The sequence below is a fragment of the Balaenoptera borealis genome, assembly GCF_965194805.1.
Source record: "Balaenoptera borealis genome assembly, chromosome: 1".
Taxonomy (NCBI): domain Eukaryota; kingdom Metazoa; phylum Chordata; class Mammalia; order Artiodactyla; family Balaenopteridae; genus Balaenoptera; species Balaenoptera borealis.
In genome coordinates, this window is record NC_138860.1 from 31814428 (window position 1) to 31838622 (window position 24195).

General features: G+C 35.8%; 1 long non-coding RNA gene across 1 annotated transcript; it reads left to right on the forward strand.

Annotated features, from left to right (window-relative positions):
- The first annotated feature begins 1238 nt into the window (after nucleotides 1-1238).
- Nucleotides 1239-5152, forward strand: LOC309605598. Its single transcript, XR_014231425.1, has 2 exons — nucleotides 1239-4495; nucleotides 4772-5152. It is a non-coding gene; the product is annotated as an uncharacterized lncRNA (long non-coding RNA).
- The last annotated feature ends 19043 nt before the right edge of the window (nucleotides 5153-24195 follow it).

A 24195-nucleotide genomic window follows, 5' to 3' on the forward strand; every position in this document is an offset into this window, starting at 1 on the left:
AAAACAGATAGCTAGTGGGAACATGTTATAAAGCACAGGAAGTTCAGCTCGGTGCTCTGTGATGACCTAGATGCGTGGGATGGGGGCGGGGCATGGAAGGGAGGTCCAAGAGGGAGGGGATATAGGTATACATATAGCTGATTCACTTCATTGTACAGCAGAAATTATTAACTCCAATAAAAAATAAATAAATAAGGATTTGGGGGTGATGGGGCCTTAAGTCAGTACCTTACAGTCAAATTATTCTTGTGGGGGGAAAATTTTTTGTACTTATTTGCAACAGTTTGAAGTTGCTTCAAAAATAGAAAAAGTTTAAAGATAATTGTTTCAAATAGAGATAAATGTTTTATTTCACTTTTAGAAAAATATGGGAAACCCCTGAGTAACTTTACTCTAATACCTGGATGAAGTGGATAAATTTCTAGAATATAATTTAGAGCATTCAGGTAGGTCATATAATACCAAACTCTCCTATAATGGAGCACCTAAAAATACTGGATAACATTTTAAAAAATTATTTTATTTTATTTTATTTTATTTTATTTTATTTTACTTATTTATTTTTTTCACACACACACACACACACACACACACACACACACACACACACACACACTGTATTTTATTTTTACAAGAGATAAATAGACTGACACCAAGTATTGTACATGGATGACCACAACAAAAGCAACAATGATTGCAATTACCAAATATGAAACACACTCATACTATGTCATAATATTGACATTCAGTCCAGTAACCCTCCACTGTAACAGCTCCTTTACTTTGCAGTGAAAATTGATTTGTATATTCTTTGCCTCTGAGTCCTTGTGGGATTTTTTTTTTTTTTTAATTCAGACAGAAAGTCACAAAAATTATACTCATCCTCATCAGTTCACTCAGTCCCATGTAATTAATTTTTTTTTCATCTTGATCTTTTGTTAGCACTTTTATGAGTTCATCAGTTTTTCATTAGAGTTCTGAAAATGCTTATTCCTTCAGTTCAGCAGTACAGTCAGTTACCAGAAACCTGTACTTGTCAGAGTCTTTTCCATGAATTTCTTGAAGATGAAACCCTTTTATAGGAACATATTTGCAAAATCATCAGAGTACACCCAGAACTGTCTGTAAATGACAAAAGACTTAAAAATGACCACGGTTAAAGATTTGATGAAAGTTCATAATAATGCAGTTGACAAGAAAATTAGTTATTTCTGAGATATACATTTTAAAGTAATAACTAGGATTATTACATAACTAAGTTCACAAGAAAGTGGATTATCCTCAGAGGAAAAAAAGTAGAAATACAATATAGGGTTAGCATAAGATTGTAAGCATAAGAACATTCAAAAATGTCGATGAACAAACTATCATAATAGATTTCAGCAAGTTTCTCATATGTATGTTAGATACATTGTTGATGGAAGGATCCACATGTGAAACACAACATATTCTAAATAAGAGTAATGACTAATAAGAAAAAAATGAGGTGAAATACTCCCTTCAAAATAATTTTTAAATAAAAAGCAGTTAAGAATAATTTTAACAAAGTGGATGAACCTCATAAAGAAAATAATACATTTTGTTGAAGAACATAAAACATCTAAAAAATGGAGAATGAGAATTTTCAATAATATTACACACATATCGATTTTTTCAAATAATTTAGAAATTCAGTGCAGTCTCAATCAAATGTAAATAGAACTATTTGTGGAACTTTTCAAATTAATTATAAATTTATGCAGAAGCATACATGAGCAAGAATAAATGAGGCAAAAAATAAAATGAACAAGGTAAGGCCACTTAATCTACAATTTAGCAAGAAATTCTATAAAGTTATAGTAATTTTAGAATAGTGAAATTGGCCCAGGAATAAATCTATAGATAAATGCAATAGAAAATTGCCCCATTAGAAGCATAATACACAGAATAATTGTATGATGGGGAGGCATCATGAATCAGTGGGGGAGAATTTGGACTATTTAACACATCTTGCTGAAACAATTACATATCTCTATGTAAATAATAAAATCGTGAAATACAAAATAAAGTCCAGATGGATCAGAAACATAAATATTTTAGAAACTGAACTATTTGAATCAAAAAGAAGACTAAATTTATGACCTTAGGTTAGAAAGATATTAATTAAATTATCCCAATAACACACATAAAACAGAAAAACATTAACAAATGTGGCTATAATCAGAATTTTAAACTTCTTCTTAATGAAAAATAACATTTACAAGGATAAGACAAACAACATATAAGTAGAAGAACACATAAAACCAAGAATTATTTTTAAAACTATGTAACCAAGAGAACTCCAAAATTTAAGAAGACAACAGAAAATGTGTGCAAAAATGCATCAATAGAAAATTTGTGGAATCCAAATAGCCAACAAACATATGAAAAGGTGGTAAAAATCACCCATTATTAGGAAAGTGTAAATTAAAATAATGACATTATTTTTCATCTATCAGATAGGCCAAAATATCAGGATCTAACAGTATTGCATATTGATGACTGTATGAAAAACAAGTTCTCAGACACACATCACTGATGGGAGTAAAAATAATTACAACCATTCTGGATGGCAATTTGCTGCATCTATTAAATATGAAAATGTACATACCCAATTTCTCCACAATTCTACTTTCAGGTCTCTGGGTTAAATAAATAGATATGGACAAGGAGTTAGATACAAAGGTAAGTATTGCACCCACTTAATTATAGAAAAGTAAAAGAAAGTATCCACATGATGCAATAGGGGAATGAAATGAAGTAAAATGAAATATCATGGATTATTATTCAGCTGTTATGAGAATGAATTATATTTGTATTTATCAATATAGATAGCTCTCAAAAATATGGTTGAATAAACAAGTAAGCTCTTAAATAATATGTACAATTATTTAATGTTTTAAAAACTCGGAAATATAATATTTGTGTGCGTGCGTGTGTCTAAATGTACATAAGAGAACTCTGATAAAAATAATTGTCTGCTTGGAGGTTTAGTCAATATGGGTCATGATAGAGGTCAAGGTCAAAATGGAAGTTTATTTCTAAACATAACATTGTAATTTTTAAAGAAATGATCATGTGTTCATATATAACTTGTGTACTTTTTCAAAACTTGAGGAAAATAAAGGCCAGAAGTGTATATAATATATGATATCCAGGCAACAAAATAAATTGAACAGAGACTAGAAGATGTGATGCTTGCTGGGAGAATATGTGCTGGCAATTATCTTATGGGCTTCTTAGGTCTTACTAATATGAAATCTACAAGGGAGAAAAAATACGTATTCTTTCTATACTGTATTTAGAAAGACTTCATTTTCCCCTTGTATCTATCATTAACACCCACCATTTATTTAAGAACAAGTTTCTAATCTTGTCAGAAAATGAGGACCATTAAATCGCCTGATGCACATGAATTGCTGCATGCCCTCAGCATGAACAGAACTTTATCAATTTGCTGACTTTAAGATGACTTCAAGATTCAAAGCTCTGATCCATAGTCTCCACTATCAAAGATGCCTCAAGGAGAAAGGCAAGCTGCATCATCCATACCAAACAGTCTGTGGCTTACTTGGTCTTGTCTGGCTCAGAGAAGCTTATTTCCGTCTCAAGTTCACTGACTGTTTTCATTACATAGGTTCTTTTGAGGTTCTGACCTGAAGCAAGTACAAGTGGAAAGTCTCAACCATTTAAAGGTGAAGTGAAAGTTTGGTCTTTAACTCCTAGATCCAAAATTTTCTTGTGACCACACATGAGGGTATCGCAAATTTAAAACCTGACGACATGCCTCTCTATCATTCAGGCCACTGTAAGATTAAATGTGACACAATTGATTCAGAGAAATATTAATAACTGTATTTTTTTCACCTTAGCTTCCTAAGCTCCCAAAGAAGTTTCATCACAGGACTCATTCTCCCCTCCAGAGCTTTGAAAACATAGATTGTATATATGCAAATGGAAAGCTTTCTGTTAAGAATTAATGACTAATACAAGAAGAAGCTCCTATCAACTCTCTAGAATCCCAGTTTTCAGAAGAATGATAGAGTAGAGAAAATGGCTAAAGTCCTAAGTTAGAGTACAGACAATCTAAGTCCAAACCCAAACCATGGGACTTACATACACCACATGGCTATAGGGAGAGTTGGGTCTGCAAAGCAGACTCTGGGATTTCTTCTCTAGCCAGGCTCTAAGACCTCAGATTACGTCCCACAGTAGATAAAACAGAAACAACGAAGCTCTTATTTCCTGAGAAGAGGATATGCCCATATGAGCTTATCACAGGTGGATAGAAAGGAGAGGAGGAGCCCTGGTCCTTGTTTTTGAGCCAAAGTAATGTCTGCCAAGACTTCCAGTCTCTCTCGTTACCCTGAAACTTTTCTTCGCAGAGGACAAGAAGAAGCTAACAAGATCTGTCAGAAGCTGAAATTAATTGGTCCTTTTGGAGCAATTGAATCTACAAAAAAATTGACTGGTACTGGTAAGTGAATTTATAGATAAAAGATCTATACATAAAGATCAATTGAATTGAAAGCATTTTCAGAATGGTAAAGACTTCCAGAAGTCTGATCCTCCATAAAAGCAATGAGAATGCTAGCAAAAATGATCAAAATCAATTTTTTTCAGAAATCTAGAAATTAACTAAAGGCTTGTAATAATTGGAAAAGCATTTATTCAAGAAAGCCAGCTGAATTTTGGTAAGAACAGTGAGTCTTTGGTGTTTTAACTCATCTTTTTCCCATCCTCCTTTCCCTAGCTTCATGGTCACTTTGAAAGCCAAAAGCCTCACAACTACAGTGAAAGCCATCAACCTCACAGCCATCGGACAGAAGAAAGTGTGTTTAGATCTCCACAACAGCCCCACCCCAAAAGATTCATCACTCTTGGACCTGTCTGGCAGCTTCCTGAAAGGCTCTATTCTCAGGTCTTCTCTTCATTTGACCTGACTTAGAACTTGCACTGTGAGAAGAGCCTTATCACTAGGGTGTTGGCTAAAAAAACAATCAGTAGCAATTGTTTAACATCACAGCTACCTGAGGCAATGATACCAGTTGGGGATTATAGGAGGCTGACTTAAAAACATAAAAGGAAAAACTGAGGAATGATAAAGCTATGATATATTCCAAGGAATCTAGAAGGTCACACACAGGTACAGTTCTGGACATATGACCAAGAAAACCCTGAGAAGGCCCTACTCTTTCACCTCTGACTAATCTTAAGCCTCTATGAAAACAGGAAGTGAAGGCTAAGGCAGAATTGTAAACTCCCTGCTGGAGCATTGAAAATATGAGCAATTTATATACAGAGCCTCTCAGTGAATGTTTGGAAATTTATTGATTCAAGATATTTAAAGAAATCTCTGTCTAATTTTTCGCTGACCACTAAGGTACCTGAGCAGACAATTAAGTGACTGCACATGACAAAAATTAGACTTAACAGGATTAGTCCAGGGAAGTCTTGAAACAAAGAGCAAAAACAATGACAAGAACAAACAACAATAACAAACATTTGGGGAAGGGAGGGTGGCACCAATCTAATTTCTAGAATTACCACATTGTATTATCTAAAATTGTACATTTGTACAGTTTTCACCAACAAATTACAAGAGGTGCACCCAGGCAGGAAAGTATGGCCCATACACAGGGGAAGAAAAGCAATCAATAAAAACTGTTCCTGCAGAAGCCCAGATGTTGAATTTACTGAACAAAGATTTCAAATCATCTATTATAAATATGGCCAACAATGAAAGGAATTCAGGTCTAGACAATTAGAGGAGAATATGAGATATTATCTCACCAAATAGAGAAAGAAATATCCAAAATTAAAAAATACATAGAGACAGAAATTAGATTACTGGTTGCCATGGGCTAGGGGAAAGGGGAATATTGAGTGACCAGTAAATTGTTTCTTTTCTGAGTGATGAAATGTTTTAAAATTAGATAGTAGTAATGGGTGTACAACTCTGTTAATATTCTAAAAACCACTAATTTGTACAATTTAAAAGGATAAATGTTATGATGTGTGAATTATATCTCAATAAAGATGTAATAATAAATCAATTGTGTCTCTATATAGTAGCAACAAACAATCAGAAATTAAACTTAAAAAATACTATTTGCAATGGCATCATAAACATGAAATACTTAGGGATAAATTTAACAAGTTGTTTGAAAGATCAGTACATTGAAACTTCAAGCATTACTGAGGGAAGTTAAGGAAGACCTAATTTAATGGTGAAATACATTCTGTCCATGGATTGGAAAAAATCAACTCACATATATTGACAAGTGATTTTTGACAAAGGTAACAAGAAAATTCAGTGGAGAAAAGATCATCTTTTCAACAAATGATGCTGGTACAATTAGATATCCATAGGGAAAAAAATTGAACTTTATTCCATACACAAAAATTAACTCAAAGGGGTCATAAACCTAAATATAAAACTAACACAATAAAACTTCTATAACTAAACATATGGGAAAATTTTTGTGACCTTGAGTTAGTCAAAGATTTCTAAAAGATATGACACCAAAAACATGATCCATAAAAAGATAAATTAATTAATAAATTAGATCTCATCAAAATTTTAAAGTTTTGTTCTTCAAAAGAAACTGTTAAGAGAATGAAAAGTCACAGAGTGGGAGAAAATATTGTTAGTTTTATTAGCTACTTGGTAAATCCATCTTCACAGCTAGCAGTTGGTAGAATCTGGAATTCAAACTCAAGAGTGTCTGACTGCAAAGCCCACGTTCTTCACCAAATCAGATAGGTCTCCTCCTACAGCAGTAACACTGTCCCTGGCCCATGGTATACGCTTAGTAGATAATTGTTGCATGAATGATACCAATTAAGTAGGCGGGAACTCACTTGTATGTGTATTGTCAAATGAAAAAAATTCACAACCTATAAGCTGAGAATTATGTTTTTATTCGGTGAACAAAACTGAGGACTTAAGCCCAAGACACAGCATCTCAGATAACTCTGAGAGATGGCTCTGAAGAGGTAGAGGAGCCAGGATACTTAGGAGTTTTTGCAACAAAGACCAGGTAGTCGGAACTTTAAAAGATTACTGTTAATCAAAGAAAATCGGATATCTCAAGTTAAGGAATTTAGCACGTTCTATGTATGGGAAGATGCAAGAGTCTGGGCTCACTGGAATCATTCCTTTGATATGCACCTCAGCTATCTCGGGCCAGTATCCTGTGCTTTCTCATGGCAAGGCTCCTCAGGGTGCACTGTTGGGGGTGGCTGCAGTGGTTGACTGATAGATAGCTGGCATCCTGTTTCTATCCGGGTTCCCTCAAGTCTTATTGTCAGGGCAGCTGTAATGTGATGACTTGATGGCTGCAACATCCTTTGTTTACTGATATGGCAGGCAACAGTTTTTTTGGGGAGACACTTCATGACCAATTTTTGTACCATGTTGCTAGGAAGGCTCATTCCTAAATCAGGCAAAGATTTTGTTGATATGCCACTCAAGGTGCTAATTTCTGGAGAAGCCCTGTTGATAATTTAAAATTCTGTGGATCCCCTGTCTTACTACTTTTTTATGATCCAGAAAATGTTTTCCCTTGTTGCTTCTTCCCATACCTATCACACTATTACAATTATTCTATGTGTAGTTATGAATGTAATCTATTTCCTCAAGATGTTTAGCCATCATCAATTTTGTTGGAGGCCAGGTTACACTTTGGGTAATGTAAGAGACAAGAATCCTATAAAATAGACAGGATATAAGTAATACAACTAATAACATTGACAAAGTCACAGTGCAGCAGGGAGACACAAAGCATAAGTAATTTGGAAATAAAGAACAAATTAAAACAATGATTAGTATAACTAGTTGTAATCTAGTTGCAATAAATCATCAAGTCCACCAGACAGCCTGCTGGAGAAGCCAGATTCTGAAAGAATCAGATAGAGAGAAAAGATGCATGTTTCATCTTTGTTTACAAAGGTATACTTTATCAGCTTGTTGCAGTTCATAGCATAAGAAGAAAGGTTTTTCTGGAAAACAAAGATTAAAAGCCAGTATATTTCAAAAAAAGTCATAAAGTTATAAATCATATTTATCAGTTCCTCAATCCCACATAATTAATTAATTCCTCTTGATTTGGATGAAGTCATCAGGTTTTCCTATTTAAGTGATATGATCTAAAAATTATCAGAAACTTATATCTGTCAAAAAAGTCCTTTTATGAATTTTGTTGAAGATCTCCATTTTATAAAAGCATCAGTGTAAAATAATGATTGTCTATAAACGACAAAACTTAAAATGGCATGGTTAAAAATTTGATTACAATGCAGTTGGCAAGAAACTTGGACTTTTCTGTGACATATAACACTTTAAGATAATAAACTAGAATTAGAACCAATAACATTATACCAGGACGTATCAGGCTTTCAGGAATTCTATATAAAGTTTGGAATATCTATATTAATGACATTTATTCATACAATACAACCTAAGGTTTATGTCCAACCACTTAATAATGTTTCTTAAGTAATTTAACCTACCAAATAAGCCTACTTGGTTTAATATTACTCTCTGAGATATCTCAGGGATCCTTGGAAACATCCCAGAACTAGCTGAAGGTTAAAAGATCTTTAGTTAGAATTTGATATTTGGGAAGTTTTTAAAAAATATCAAAACGTTTTAAAACACAAGGTCACTGTGAAACAATACTTATTCACTTAATCAAGTCACACAAAGGTTAAAAAAAAACTACAGATCACTTGAGGGCACAGAAACTTGCACAATCTGTTATCAAAAGCAGACCTCCAGGGGCTTTTCTGGTGGCACAGTGGTTGAGAATCTGTCTGCCAATGCAGGGGACACGGGTTCGACCCCTGGTCTGGGAGGATCCCACATGCCGCGGAGCAACTAGGCCCGTGAGCCACAACTACTGAGCCTGCGCATCTGGAGCCTGCGCTCCGCAACAGGAGAGGCCGCGACAGTGAGAGGCCCGCGCACCGTGATGAAGAGTGGCCCCCACTCGCCGCAACTAGAGAAAGCCCTCGCACAGAAACAAAGACCCAACACAGCCAAAAATAAATAAATAAATAAATAAATTTATAAAATACCGAACACCAAAACTTTCAAAAAAAAAAAAAAGCAGACCTTCAAGAAAATTTGTTCTCTTAACAGAGAGAAAATCAAACTCCAGTCTTGCACTAACTTAGTTTTAACAACAAAATCCATTTACTTAATTAAATTCAATCTAAATTTAGCTAATCCTGATCATGCATCAAACTCTTTTCTTGGGGTTCCTTTTCCGCAACCTCTCATCACTTTCTGTCTCCATATTAGTTTGTCCCTTATGTTTCCATCCAAAAACAACCAGCTGTAAGACAAAATTAATCTTTTCCCCTTAACAAAATATATTGCCACTCCTCATACCTTTTGCTGAAAACACACATTCTAATTTTCTTGCATACTGAAAGATTTCCTTTATTATTCCTAGTAGCTTTAATTACATATTGCAAGTTTAACCTTTAAAAAACTTAATCCTGGGACTTCCGTGGTGGCACAGTGGTTAAGAATCTGCCTGCCAATGCAGGGGACATGGGTTCGATCCCTGGTCCAGGAAGATCCCACATGCTGTGGAGCAACTAAGCCCATGCACCACAAATACTGAGCCTGCGTGCTGCAACTACTGAAGCCCGTGTGCCTAGAGCTTGTGCTCGGCAACAAGAGAAGCCACCACAATGAGAAGCCCATGCACCACAATGAAGAGTAGCCCCTGCTCACTGCAACTAGAGAAAGCCTGTGCCCAGCAACGAAGACCCAACACAGCCAAAAATAAAATAAATAAATAAATTTATTAAAAAAAAAAAAACTTAATCCCTAGCAAAAACTGACAATCAGTAAGTGATTGTGAACTGTCTGTCATACCAGAATTTCCTAATTGGAATATCCCATAGCCTCACGAAACATATAACAATTGATTCAATGTGGTACAAGATATGTCTAATAAACCCAAACATCTTTAGTTTCCCTCTCATAAGTAAGTAAATTTAGACCTGTTTAGCAATTTAATGTTCTAGCATCTTATTTTCTTTGGAAATGACCTAGCTATTCAATAAACTTCCATCATTTAACTTAATTTAGCACAACACTAGAATTTCCAGTTAACAAATAACTGGAGAGGTAATTTTAAGTAGACATTTAAAAAAATATAATTGTTTTTAAGGAGTTCACCGAAAAGCTCTTATCTCATTTGCATTCCGTTTACTTATAAGAATTTCATCATATCAAATTATTTATTTTTCTTGCTGACAAATTTGCAACAGATGTAACAAGATCTTATTTGACTTCTATTAAACCGAGGTACAATAAAAGTATTATACTTAATGTTGATGACTCTAAAGACGTGTATAAATTAGATCAACAAACTTGAACTAACCTTAATACCAGATGTCAATTTAATATTGAATATTTCTCAGTTCCCTGAAACCCAGTTTCAGGTTTCCCAAGTGAACCTGAAAGTCATTTGGGTTGGGTTTTTTTATATTTAGAAATATTCAGTTTGTAAGCACTTACTTTTAAGTCAATTAAATAGAGCTCTTTTATAAATTTAATTTTGATAATATTTTCCAGAGATAGAGACATCTCATATGTATAAAGTATACACAGACATATAAACAGACAAAACTAGAGATCTCAAGGTTTCTCTTAAAAAAAAAACAGTTATGAATCAGGTATTACAATATAAGCTTACTAGTTTATATATAACCGTTGGGATAAATTAAAGCTGACTAAGGCTTTAGTATTTGTGGAAAAGACTTTTAAGATTTGTATTTGTCCTTGATAAAATTCTAAGGACGCTAGATTTTCAGCTGAGGGAGCCTTCCCAGCAGTTTGAGTTTAAAGCTGCCACTTTTTCCCCCCCTTGGTTTCAGGTTTTACCTGATTAAGAAATTAGGCTCAGTCTCAGGTCCTTGTAGCTGGTTTGTATTTCTGATTTGTAGAGATATGCAAGACAAAAACAGTTGTTTTTAGCTCTCCCAAAGAACTGGTCTGTCACCTAAATGATATTAAAAGATTGATTTTCCCAACTATATTTTCTATATTGCTGAGAATATTTCTAACTAAACTGAAATTTAAGTGTTCTATTATCTAGAACTTTAGGGTTCTTCAAAATTTGTATAAGGCATTCAACAAAGAACCTCTTTCTGAGTTCACAAGTTAAACCTGAAGCAAAATCACTAATTTTGTTATTAATCCCTGAATATTAGTTTCCAGTTTTACTTTATAGTGTGTGGTTCAGGTAACCCTATTGGTTTTCTTTGGTATGTGTAATTAATATTTTCTGAGGGACAGATTTATATGCCTTATCTTATAATACCATGTAAGGCAAGCATTTCCCCATGAAACATGCTTATCTCACAATATAATTAATCAAAAGAGATGTAACCATCTTATAAAAAGCCCATATACATATATATATATACACACATACACATATATAAATTTTTGTAAACTTTATCTTGATCCTATCAACTTTTATACCTTTGACTTTAGTTTTCATTAGGACCCAGTCAACAAGTTTTGATCTTACAGGAGGAGTCCTAGAAGTTTTTCTTTCTTTTTATTCCCTGTCCAGTTTATCTATTTTTAAATAAAAGTCTCTGGGATCCCCAGAGAGGGGTTGAGCCAAGGAACTCAGGTCCTTTTGTAAATCTTGATTAATTGGCCTGTTGCCCCAAGTAATTAGTAACTAGTAATTAGTAATTATTGGTCAGGTATCTCAGTGTAATTTTTTCAGCCCTTCAAATCTATCTATCTATATCTATCTATTGATAGATAGATATAGATAGATAGATGATAGATAGATAAATAGATTTTAAACTGGGGTAATAGAGTGGATTTGTTTGGCCTTTAATGTTGGGGACCAGTAGGGGGTCCCTTCTGGGCCATTTAACCTTAGGTAGTGTTACATCAAAACCTTGTGTTTTAATCTCATAAATGTTTGTTTTGCTTATCCCATTTTAAATAACCATCTAAAGATTTCTTTATCCATTTGTGATAAGTCCCTTTAAAATTTCTACCTTGTTGGGAAAAAGTCTCTAGACTGTCCCCACAGTTTTTTTCCTGTTAATCAACTTAGTTAACATTAATTATTCTAATGTTTTTCTTAGAATCTGTAAGACCCATTGAGGGGAAGCAGAAAATAATATAAGCCTTCCCAAACTGGTTTTTCTTGTTTGTTTTAAACTAAGCAAGTTCCCACATATTTTTGTCCTTGGGGATCCTTCCCCATGAATCCTGTGCATTCTTTCATCTTAGCACCAGAGACAGATTATATCAGTGTTATTTATTTTGAGTACCTGTCTCTCTATTTGGAGTGCGTATAACCTGCCCTTATCCATCCAACAGTAAGCAGAGCACTTGGAATATAGCAAAGTTGGATGGAAGTATTTTAAACCTACTCATGAGCTGCAGAAGTCCTATATGCCTTTAAAATCAAACAGTCAAGTGTTGATTGAGCACAGTATGTCTGTGCTCCCTTCTTAGGATCTAAAGCGAACTGTAACTTCAAGTATACAAGCCTTCTTTAAATCCATTGAAAGCAATCCTACATACTCATTCATGTCTGCCAGACTCAGTGGCTTGCTAAAACCTGGCCCTGGTTAATAAGTAAAAAAAATCTCTAAGTAATCTTGATCTGCATTTAAATGTGTAAGATTAATTGCTCATGGGTTCATAATATATACTTTAGTCATTTGTTTAATATGCTAATCTGGATCTTGTACTCTGATCCCCAGTTTTCTTTTAAGGCAAAAAATATATAAAATAAAAATACATACATATAAAATGTAAAATATAAAAATAGGGTGCAGCAGTTTGGTATGATGAAGAATAGATTGACTTGTTGGAACACTACTATATTTCATTACTTTAAAGACTCACCAATTATAAAATGAACAATTATATTATGTACCACTATAAAAGGGGAAAAAATAGCCCACAAACCACTGTCAATTAAACCAACACAATGCTTTTGTACCACTAAGCATTTTATTTTAAACTTATTGAAAGAGTTTTTTAAGAACTTATTCAAACATTCAGTCATATATCACTCTTGTGTATCCATAAAGAGAAAAAACATGAGAGAAATATATTGTTAAAGGAGTCCAAAAGTTTCTTCTCATTCAGAATCTGGTTATTCAGAATGACTTTGCATCCCAGTTATTGATACCCTCATCCTTCCACAAAGTATTTTCATCTGTGTCATCAAGAGAACAGTGGTGTAGGACTTCTTAGGAGAGGACTACATCAGGAGCAACCTGCTGTACATTTTGATGCTGGCCTTTTCTTGATCTTACCAGAAGATGTCAGTGGAAGTTTTTTCAGACAACAACCAAATCCATTATTCCTTCCTCAAATGGTCCTTAAATGGTCTGTTGGCGAAAGTATTGAAGGCTATAGTTGCCCAGTCCTGCACCAGAAATAGCAACCAAGGGCTGCATACATAGGTAGTAACAGCTAAGACATGAGACAGTGACTGCGGGATGCTGTTGATTATAAAATGTATCCCAGTTTCAGAGAAGTAAAATGTGCAAAAAAAAAAAAAAAAAAAGTATGTCTTAGAGTCCTTGGATCTGTCACTTGCTATTTGTGCCATCTTGGGCAACAGGAAAAATGTTTAGAACCCAGGATTTGGAGTGAGAAGAGAGCCACACTCTGATCCTGATCCTGTGTCTTATTAGCTGTGGGACCTTAGGCAAAGTATTTCATCTTCTACAGATTCAATTTCCCCATCTGTCAAACGAGGATATGGAAATACACAATTATTGAAGATATTGTTGTGAGAAATTAATTGTAGATACCAAGTAGTACAGCAAATATTGGGTATAATAATTATTAATATCTTTAAATATGAGATTCCTTGTTTGTATTACAGGGAGAATAATGATAACATCATATTTTACCCACAGAGTTATTCAATAAGTATCAAGTGAGTTTAACATTTTTGAAATCACTGAACTAGGCAAATATAGGAATTACTATGCCTTTATCTTTGTCTCCATTGTTTTATCCACTATTACAAAGATTGTGTGACTCACAGGCATGAGACAGAAAGAGAGGAACTTACATGAGATGAGACCAATCTTTTCACCTTTCCACCAAAAAAAGCTAAGTACTCAAAAGTATCTTAGCAGAACATTGTACTAGAACAGTTTCATCTTTAAAAGTACATCCTAATCTCATCCACTTGAATGTTAAAATACAGCCCATTATGGAATATTGAAAAGTTAGAATATGGAAATTCTTTCTGTCCCTTTTTACACTATACTAGTGTTAGAATATCAGGACACATTTTATTACAATGCTGTAAGGAATGGGTAGTTATATTATTATCATTACTTACCCATGTTAGTGATATATCTCTTCATAAGATGATCCAGACTTTTGAGAGTTTTACTTTCTAAACTGATGGAGGAAACACAATTTAAATATACTTTGACAATAAAATTTAATTTCTGTTCATTTCAGTAGATAGGAATTTTGGAACATTGGGGAGTATTGGGAGGGAACATATCCCCCATTATGCTAGCTGAAATCGAGGTTGATATTCAGAGTAATTTTCTGTCTAAAACAGAGAAAACACAGCAATATATATATATGAATCACTTAGTAATGTGCATGAAATAATATGAACTTATATTCATTGTTATATTTAAACAATGTCCTAAAATCTCAAGTAACTTAGAACATCAGTTCAGATTCTTCGTTTGCAAGCAACAGAAACCCAGTTTAGTTAACTAACTAAAAAAGGAGATTCTGGAGGCCTGTCGGGACTTACACAAGCTGATGGGAAGCTGGAGCATCAGGCTTGGAAATGAAGACACCTGGAAGCCTTGGCAGTGGGAACCTTGGCCATGCTGCTTGGACCCACAGGACAATGAGAGAACTCTAGCCATTTTCCAACTCTCTGCCCCTCTGAGTCATGATCCTGGAGGAAAATTTCCAATTGCTTGAGTCGAAGTCACAAGATTTCTGGGTGACAATTTGGGGGCGACTGAGAAGTACTTCTTTGGGGTAATAGGCTTGGATTAGCGTTTTTTGGAAATAAAGAGATAAATCCCCTGGAGTGAGTGGCCCAGTTGAAGCTCTTGTACCAATCAGTCAAGGCTTCCCCAACTCTTCCCCAGCTGGGCTCCCCATACTGCTTCTGGGTCATCTCCTCTGATTGACATAGCTGAATAAGTGTGGGTGGGAGACTTCAAGAAACACCTAATCTGACTATATGACTTTACTAAGAAAAACCTCTTGCTGGCTTTTAGTTGCCTTCTGAGTAAAAATCCAAACCTTTTATCTGGCTCTTCATAGTCTCTGGAGTCAGAATGTCTATGGCTCAAATCCAGGTTCCACCAGTTACCGTCTCACTTTCTGTACCTCACTTTCATTGTCTGTGAAATGGACATAAGAGTTGCTGTGTGATTAAAAGAGTTTATACACATAATACAATCAGAGCAGTATCTGGCACAGAGTAAGGGCTTTGTAGGCATGATTATTAATCTTGTCAATATTATCTTTATCATCTTGTCAATTTTTATCTTTATTATTGTCTAGTGAATAAGGTATCCAGCTTATTCTTGTTAATAGAATTGCAGGCACCTAAAGTCCCACTGTGAAACATTGTGTATGTAATGTGTATGCATTGTGAGGGAAATAATTCCCAAGGAGGGAGACTGGGATGCTGTTAAGAAGGAAAACTAAATATTGGATGGTGTATTAGTTCTCCAGAGAAATAGAACCAATAGGAGATTGATCGATTGATCTATTTATCTATCTATCTATCATCTTGTATGTACATATACATATATATATATACATATATATAGGAAGAGAGAGAGATAGAGAGATTATAAGGAATTGGTGGAGGGTAGTGGCTAATCCCAAGACCTACAGGGTACATCAGCAAGCTGGAGGCCCAGAAGAGGTGATGGTTTAGTTCCAGTGTGAAGGCCAGCAGGCGCAAGACTCAAGAAGAACAGATGTTTCAGTTGATGTTTCAGTTCAAGTTTGAAGACAGGGGAAAAATGGTGTGCTGGTGGCTGGTATTCAGTCAGGAAAGAATTCTCTTACTTGGGAAAAGGTCAGCCTTTTTGTTCTATTCAGGCCTTCAACAGATTGGTTGAGGCCACATTAGGGAGTGGTCTTCTGATTTATTTAGTCTATCAATTAAAATGTTAATCTCATCCAAAAACATCCTTTCAGAAACACCCCAAATAATGTTTGACCAAATATCTAGGCACTCCATGGTCCAATCAAATTGACACCTAAAATTAACAATCACAGATGGCAAATCAATAAATAAACATACAGTAATTTGACTATAGTTACTTTGACAGAATATTGAAATTTATTTATATAACTCAAATTCATAAGCAGCATATAAGCATTGAAATGTCATTGTTTAAGTAAATGGGTAGGGGAATGGAATTAAAAATACTAGCTGTATCAACACCTAGTATTTGGGTATATCATGGTTAGTGTCTCTTTGAGCTGTAATGTATACCAGTTTAAAGTTTATTTATTAGACAATTAGGGTCAGAAATCTTGTAGATCTAAATGTGCATTATTATGCATAGGGTTAATGAAGAGCACATTCCAAACTAAATTAGTAATGATGAAATTAACTAAATTAATAATTATGAAATTAATAAAAGAATAACAAAAAGCCAAAAGTGACTGGGACACTGATAAACCATATCTTTGTCCTGAATATTGCAGGGTCTCATAGGAAATGGTGCATAGTGAAGCAGAGGTTTGTAGGATTGCCAAGAGGTAAATATAAACAAAATTCTCAACTCTACCAATATGATTATCTAAATCTAGTGGATTTTCAGTAACAGTGCTTAGTACACAGAAAAATAAAAATCTGTGTAACTTTATTTCCAACAAGAAACAAGGAGAGAACTTGCATTTTGGCATCAGTTTGAAGCTCATCAGAGATTATATTTTTATCCACCAATGGGCAAAACAGATCTTCCACAAGCCTTTTACAGAGATTTGGGGAAGAGGTTATGAGTGGCTGAGTTGAACCCACTTTATGTTTCAATATATCATTAGGGTAATTAGTTCAAGTAATGGATAATTAGTTTGAGGACTTTTGATCCATTTATACTTTCCCTGGCATTTTCTGTTTTCGTTGGTCATTAGCAAATCAGTGTGCGGGAGGTAGATGTGGGGGGAAAAGAAGGAAAAGGAAAAATTGAAAATTGAAAAGGAAATGAGAAAAGGAAAGGAAAGAGCAGGGGAGGAGAGGGAAAGAGAGAAGTGGAAAGGGGAGAGGAGGAAAAGGCGGGAAGGGCAGGAGAGCAGAGGGATTCACATCACTGCATTTATATCACTGACATTGTGAAGATGCCGTGTAGGAATCTTAATATTGCTGCTCCCCCAAGGAAGAATCTAAGTAGGACAAGCAAGAAGCACCATGGTATCCACATAGGGCAGCTCCCAGACCTTCTCCGTAGGGAGCCATCTGGCGGGGGCGGGCGGTGGTGGGAAGTGGCCCACAGGTGTTTATGAGGAGGCCCCCAGGCTCCCTGAAAGCCTCACCCATTTACATCCTTTAGTGCAGGCCCAGCTCTGCTGGCTCCGTGGAGCTCTTCTTGATTTCCTTCACTGAAATAATCATTTCCTCCTCAGAGCACTAAAGCACACTTTTGTTCTTCTACTCTTAGACATATAATGAGTATATTTTTAGAAATAAAACATAATCAAGAAATTTTTCCAGCATATAAATGTGTTTATATGCCAATACATGCTGATAATACAGTTAATTTTATTTTACTTGAATTTGGAATGAAGCCATTTCAAATCCCTTAGGAAATAAGGTTTGTATAAATAAAAATTAATCTACATACAAAAGAAATCTTACAGAGGTGTAATAATACTTTACATAAAGTTACTCATTTAATACATTTTGTTACCTGAAATTTGAGACGGTCCTGGAAAAAACAGAACGTGATTCCCCGAATTATCTATGTTGCCACGTTTTATACTGCATGAGTTGTGTTCAGGTCTATTTTTCCCTTCCAGATTCTCAGGAAACTACCTTTAATTCTGACCATTATAATAGGAGGTTAAATGGGCAGTTTTGACCTTAACAATTGACTTGCCTGACACTCAGAGAATTAGCTCAAGGCTAATTGACAAGTCAGGTCGGATTTTAACCCAAGCCATCGATCCCAAGCCCTGTGTTTATTCCACTAACCTACAAAGTTTTGCTTGAGTGACTTTGAGAAGGTATAAAGTTAAGATCCTCCTTTGTCACCAGTAAAGGAATTAACCTTTGAGTGAGAGCATGGTCTTGGGGAATTGAGTCTGCCAACTGTTTTCAAATTCTGAGGATGTCCCCTTGGCCATTGTGATTAAGATATATTGTGCTATATCATACCAGGAAAGTCTCCCTCTCCTGCCTGCTTTGCAAAATATTGAAGAATGCTTGTCTTGTCTGATCAAATTCTTCATAAGACATAAAGGGACCCCAAAAATTATCTTGCCCTGACTAGACATAGGATCTTGAACAGTTAATTACCTACAGGTATGTATTTCCTTATCCTGAAAATGTAGATAATTGGAATAGATACTTTTTAAGATTCTTTCATCAGAACACAAGAAAAGTGTTTCCTAGGATTACTTTCTGGAGTTTTGAGAACTAGGGTCAAATATGAAGATAGAATCATCAGAATAATATTGCCTTTTAAGAGACAACGCTATAGCTTCTTTGAAATGTACTATGGGGGGCTTCATAGCATAATGGTTAGCTCTGGACTATTTGGGTATGACTGTCCAAAAATAAAAGTAAGTTATATTTTTAATTCACAGATTATAAACTTATGTAGGGAAGAAAATGAAGTAAAATGAATAAATTTCACATCAAATTTATTTATTTTTTGTCTTGCTATACACTCTTTTAGACCCTTAATTTATAAAAAATAATGTTCTGTGTGCCTTGGTACATTTATTCTTGCCACAGAGGTCTCTCCTCTATAGTTCATTCTCCTTTTTCTCTTTCCTCAGTCTTGTTATAGCTTATGTCTATTGTTATGTTCAGACAATATTTAGATGACTTTTTGAACTAAGCACTAAAGTCGCTAAGCACTAATGTAAGCTATCCTGTGAGCCACTTCTTTAACCAGCCCCTCCATGATTGCAAACTCACATGCCCACTGCTCTGGTTCAGGATCCCAGTGCAATTAAAGAAAAAGAAGAGACCTTTTATTCCAAAAGGTTTGATGTCTTTTGATGACTTTTTTTGATGACTTTTTTCTTTCGTATCATAATAGATGTTTTCTTTTAGATGTAACTTCTAACTGTCACTGTCATCAGACCACTCTCTGAGTCTGGTCTTTCATCACCATTTGATTTATTTAGGGCTTTGCAGTCGTCTTTATTCCTCAATGTAACTTGGGTCCATGGACAAGTGTGTCAGCCACTCCATCACTTGGAGTGCAAAGATAGCAGAATCTGTGCTTAAGTTTTATCTTTGAAGAAAACAAATTATACTGGCATGAAACATAGACTTGCAAACTCAAATAAAATTGATCCCTGATGGAAATGTGACCTTCATGAAACGGTTGTCAAAGTCACTGAAAACTTCTTCGTAAAAAGGTGAAGAAATAAATGTGGTTTCTGAGCAAGTCTGACATCTAGTGGTCAATTGATATTTCTAAGCTAGCTAAAGGAGCCAGCTCTGTTCAAGTGAATTGTGATGGAACTGTTGTACAGATATTGTAAGCGTACAGACTGATGGAGTCAGTGCAATAAAGTTAAAAGGTAAGGAATGGAAAATTATGAAGGTTACTCAGATATTTGTTATACCTGTCTATGATCAGACAGCTTAAGTGACTATGGACTCAGAGACATGAGTCCAAGCAATCACTCCACAAAGAAAAGAGGGACAGAGAAAGGAAAATGTGCATAGGATAGTATGTGTTTATTGATAAAAATAATAACTATTTTACATGATACCATATGACAAGTCTTATACAAACTGCTGCAAACATCACCTTCTTCCCAGAAACCTTGAAAAATAAGTAATAGGATACTTATGGCTGATGAAATTGAGAGGTTCAGTGACTTGCTGAGTTGCCCAAATTCTTATAACAAAAGTTAGTAGAGATAAATCCTTTGTCTAGGATTTATCTCTAGGATTTCCAGCTAGGCTATAATAGCCCAGCACATAGTAACAGGCAGAGTAGATTAAGGGGTAATTATGGGGTAATAATATCATACTATTACTAAATAATACTGTTATTATAAATAAATAATATTATAAATTATTATAATTATAAATTATTATAAATAATACTGTTAATTAATATTGTTAAAATAAATAATAATAAACTATTATTATTATCCATAAATTGAAGACAAGTAAAAGAAAAAAATTAAACCTCTGCCTTAATACAGTTTTAAATTTTATTTATTAATCAATTAGCATATGTGTGTGAATTATTTTTAAGATTTGAACCTTTTTTCCCCAGTTTTATTTTTTTTGAGATATGAATGATGTATAACATTGGATTAGTTTTAGTTGTACAACATGATGCTTTGATGTAAATATACAGCAAAATAATCACCACATGTATTTTCCTTTAGGGTGTCATAATTTGCAGCTGGAGACTATGTTAGATGAGAAAAGACAAGCAAAGAAATCCTTACTCGCTCCACATCTCCAGTTTTCTGACCAGAGAGCAACTTTCAACATGACATGATTGTTTGGCCTTTGAGTATCACCAACCCTTCACCCTTTTAGAAGCCTTGGGTGGCTTCTTGCCATGCAATACGGTTGCCAAATAGGACGGTGCTCTAGGTATTTTTCTGACCTAAGCCCAGGACTCAGGAAGCTCAGTGAGCCCCGAAGATTTTAAATTAAAAAATACGAGGCCCAGTCAGTAAGTATGGTTGGGCCTTAAATTGCTTTGCAGGCTGATTTTTTAGTAATTCGAAAAGACTTATGACATTATTCAGTTTGCAGCTCATAATTTCTAGAAGAACTCCTCTGAATTCCCATGACATCTAAGAACCCTAACCATGGCATAGAGCCTTTGTCTGAGTCAGAAAACCCTTCTCTAAATGAGCTAGAGTGAGGCTTCTAGGGGCAACGTGATTCAAAAAGACACTGAGCAAATAACTTAGAACATGTTCATAAGTGTGTAACAAGGGAGGGGTAGGTGGTGATGTGCAGAAAGGGGCTGGGGGTGGATGCCCAGACTCATTAAGCTGTGGCACTGCCACTGCTCACAAGTTATTTGTTGTTTAATGGTGGGTTGCTTGCTGTGGAAAGAAATGTCAAGGCAGGAAACTGGCAGGCCTGGGATCAGGAGAAGGAGAGATTTTCTCTCATCTCAAGCCAGGATGTTTCTTCACGAGAGAGGCTGACTCTGGGCTCTGGTCAACTACCTGACTTGGGGTGGTTCCTTGTGGATGACTGTGAAGCCTGTATGTTCAAAGAGGTGTGTGATCTGAAACCATGAGTGTCGAAGCCAGCCTGTTGCCAACAAACTAGTGAATAAAACAAAAATGAAGCAGACTCACAGATACAGAGAAAAAAATAGTGGTTACAAGTGGAGAGAGGGAAGGGGGAGGGGCAATATAGGAGTAGGAGAAGAAAAGGGGTTATTATGGGATTATATGAAATTATCTGTGTGAAACTTTTTTTTTAACATCTTTATTGGAGTATAATTGCTCTACAATGGTGTGTTAGTTTCTGCTTTATAACAAAGTGAATCAGCTATACATATACATATATCCCCATACCTCCTCTCTCTTGCATCTCCCTCCCACCCTCCATATCCCACCACTATAGGTGGTCACAAAGCACTGAGCTGATCTCCCTGTGCTATGCGGCTGCTTCCCACTAGCTACCTATTTTACATTTGGTAGTATGTTTAAGTCCATGCCACTCTCTCACTTCATTGCAGCTTACCCTTCCCCTTCCCCCTCTCCCCAAGTACATTCTCTACATCTGCATCTTTATTCCTGTCCTACCACTCTGCCCCTAGGTTCTTCATAACCAATTTTTTTTTTAGATTCCATATATATGTGTTGGCATACGGTATTTGTTTTTCTCTTTTCTGACTTACTTCACTCTGTATGACAGACTCTAGGTCCATCCACCTCACTACAAATAACTCAGTTGCATTTCTTTTTATGGCTGAATAATATTTCATTGTATATATGTGCCACATCTTCTTTATTCATTTATCTGTCAATGGACACTTAGGTTGCTTCCATGTCCTGCCTATTGTAAATAGAGCTGCAATGAACATTGTGGTACATGACTCTTTTTGAATTATGGTTTTCTCAGGGTATATGCCCAGTAGTGGGACTTCTGGGTCGTGTGGTAGTTCTATTTTCGGTTTTTTAAGGAACCTCCATACTGTTCTCCATAGTGGCTGTATCAATTTACATTCCCACCAACAGAGCAAGAGGGTTCCCTTTTCTCCACACCCTCTCCAGCATTTATTGTAGACATTTTGGTCATGGCCATTCTGACTAGTGTGAGGTGATACCTCATTGTAGTTTTGATTTGCATTTCTCTAATGATTAGTGATGTTGAGCATTCTTCCATGTGTTTGTGGGCAATCTGTATATCTTCTTTGGAGAAATGTCTATTTAGGTCTTCTGCCCATTTTTGGGTTAGGTTGTTTGTTTTTTTGATATTGAGCTGCATGAGCTGCTTGTAAATTTTGGAGATTAATCCTTGGTCAGTTGCTTCATTTGCAAATATTTTCTCCTAGTCTGAGGGTTGTCTTTTGGTCTTGTTTATGATTTCCTTTGCTGTGCAAAAGCTTTTAAGTTTCATTAGGTCCCATTTGTTTATTTTTGTTTTTATTTCCATTTCTCTAGGAGGTGGGTCAAAAAGGATCTGGCTGTGATTTATGTCATAGAGTGTTCTGCCTATGTTTTCCTCTAAGAGTTTTATAGTGTCTGGCCTTATATTTAGGTCTTTAATCTATTTGGAGTTTATTTTTGTGTATGGTGTTAGGAAGTGTTCTAATTTCATTCTTTTACATGTAGCTGTCCAGTTTTCCCAGCACCACTTATTGAAGAGGCTGTCTTTTCTCCATTGTATATTCTTGCCTCCTTTATCAAAAATAAGGTGACTATATGTGCGTGGGTTTACCTCTGGGCTTTCTATCCTGTTCCATTGACCTATATTTCTGTTTTTGTGCCAGTACCATACTGTCTTGATTACTGTAACTTTGTAGTATAGTCTGAAGTCAGGGAGTCTGATTCCTCCAGTTCTGTTTTTCTTTCTCAAGATTGCTTTGACTATTCAGGGTCTTTTGTGTTTCCATACAAATTGTGAAAGTTTTTGTTCTAGTTCTCTTGGAAATGCTATTGGTAGTTTGATAGGGATTGCATTGAATCTGTAGATTGCTTTGGATAGTATAGTCATTTTCACAAAGCTGAGCCACTCCTGGCCCTACGAGTGGGGGGCTTATCCTCCCTGTCCCCTGGATCATAGCCCCTCACACACAACTTCCCCGTGTGTGTTCCCAGCAACCAAGAGAATCTGTTTTTAAAAGATTTGGGGGAGGGGGGTAAACATACAAACAAGAGCAGAATGGATACTTTTTCAGAATGTGAATGGCTCTGTGTAAGCCCACCCCCAGGGTAACCACAGTCCTGACTTCTAACACCCTTGACAAGTCAGCCTTGGTCTGGGCTTGCAGACCCACGGAAGCTTCCTCATCCCCTCCTTCAGATCCCGTCTCTCCCTCGGCGTCTTTGTGAGAAGCACCCGGGGAAGTGGGGCTGCTAGGCTGTACTGCTGCTAGAACTCCACCTGGGCTCCACCAGGCTCCAGCCCCCCGCCCTGTGCACCTCTCTGACCCTGAGGCACCTCAACTGGTAGGAGCCGCATCCCCTTCCCTCCTGGGACTTGTGACACTTAAGGGAGACACCGAAAGGACAAGCCTTTGGCTCCCTGGCTGGCAAAGAGCAGGTACTCAATTGTCGTAAGTGTCCGTATCAGTGAGGGTTCTCCAGACAAACATAATCCATAGGGTGTGTGTGTGTATATACACACACACGTACATATGTACACGCATACAAAAATATACAGCTGTGTATATATGCAGTATGGATACACACATATACACATATAGTATATACAATACACACGTACATATGTACACGCATACAAAAAT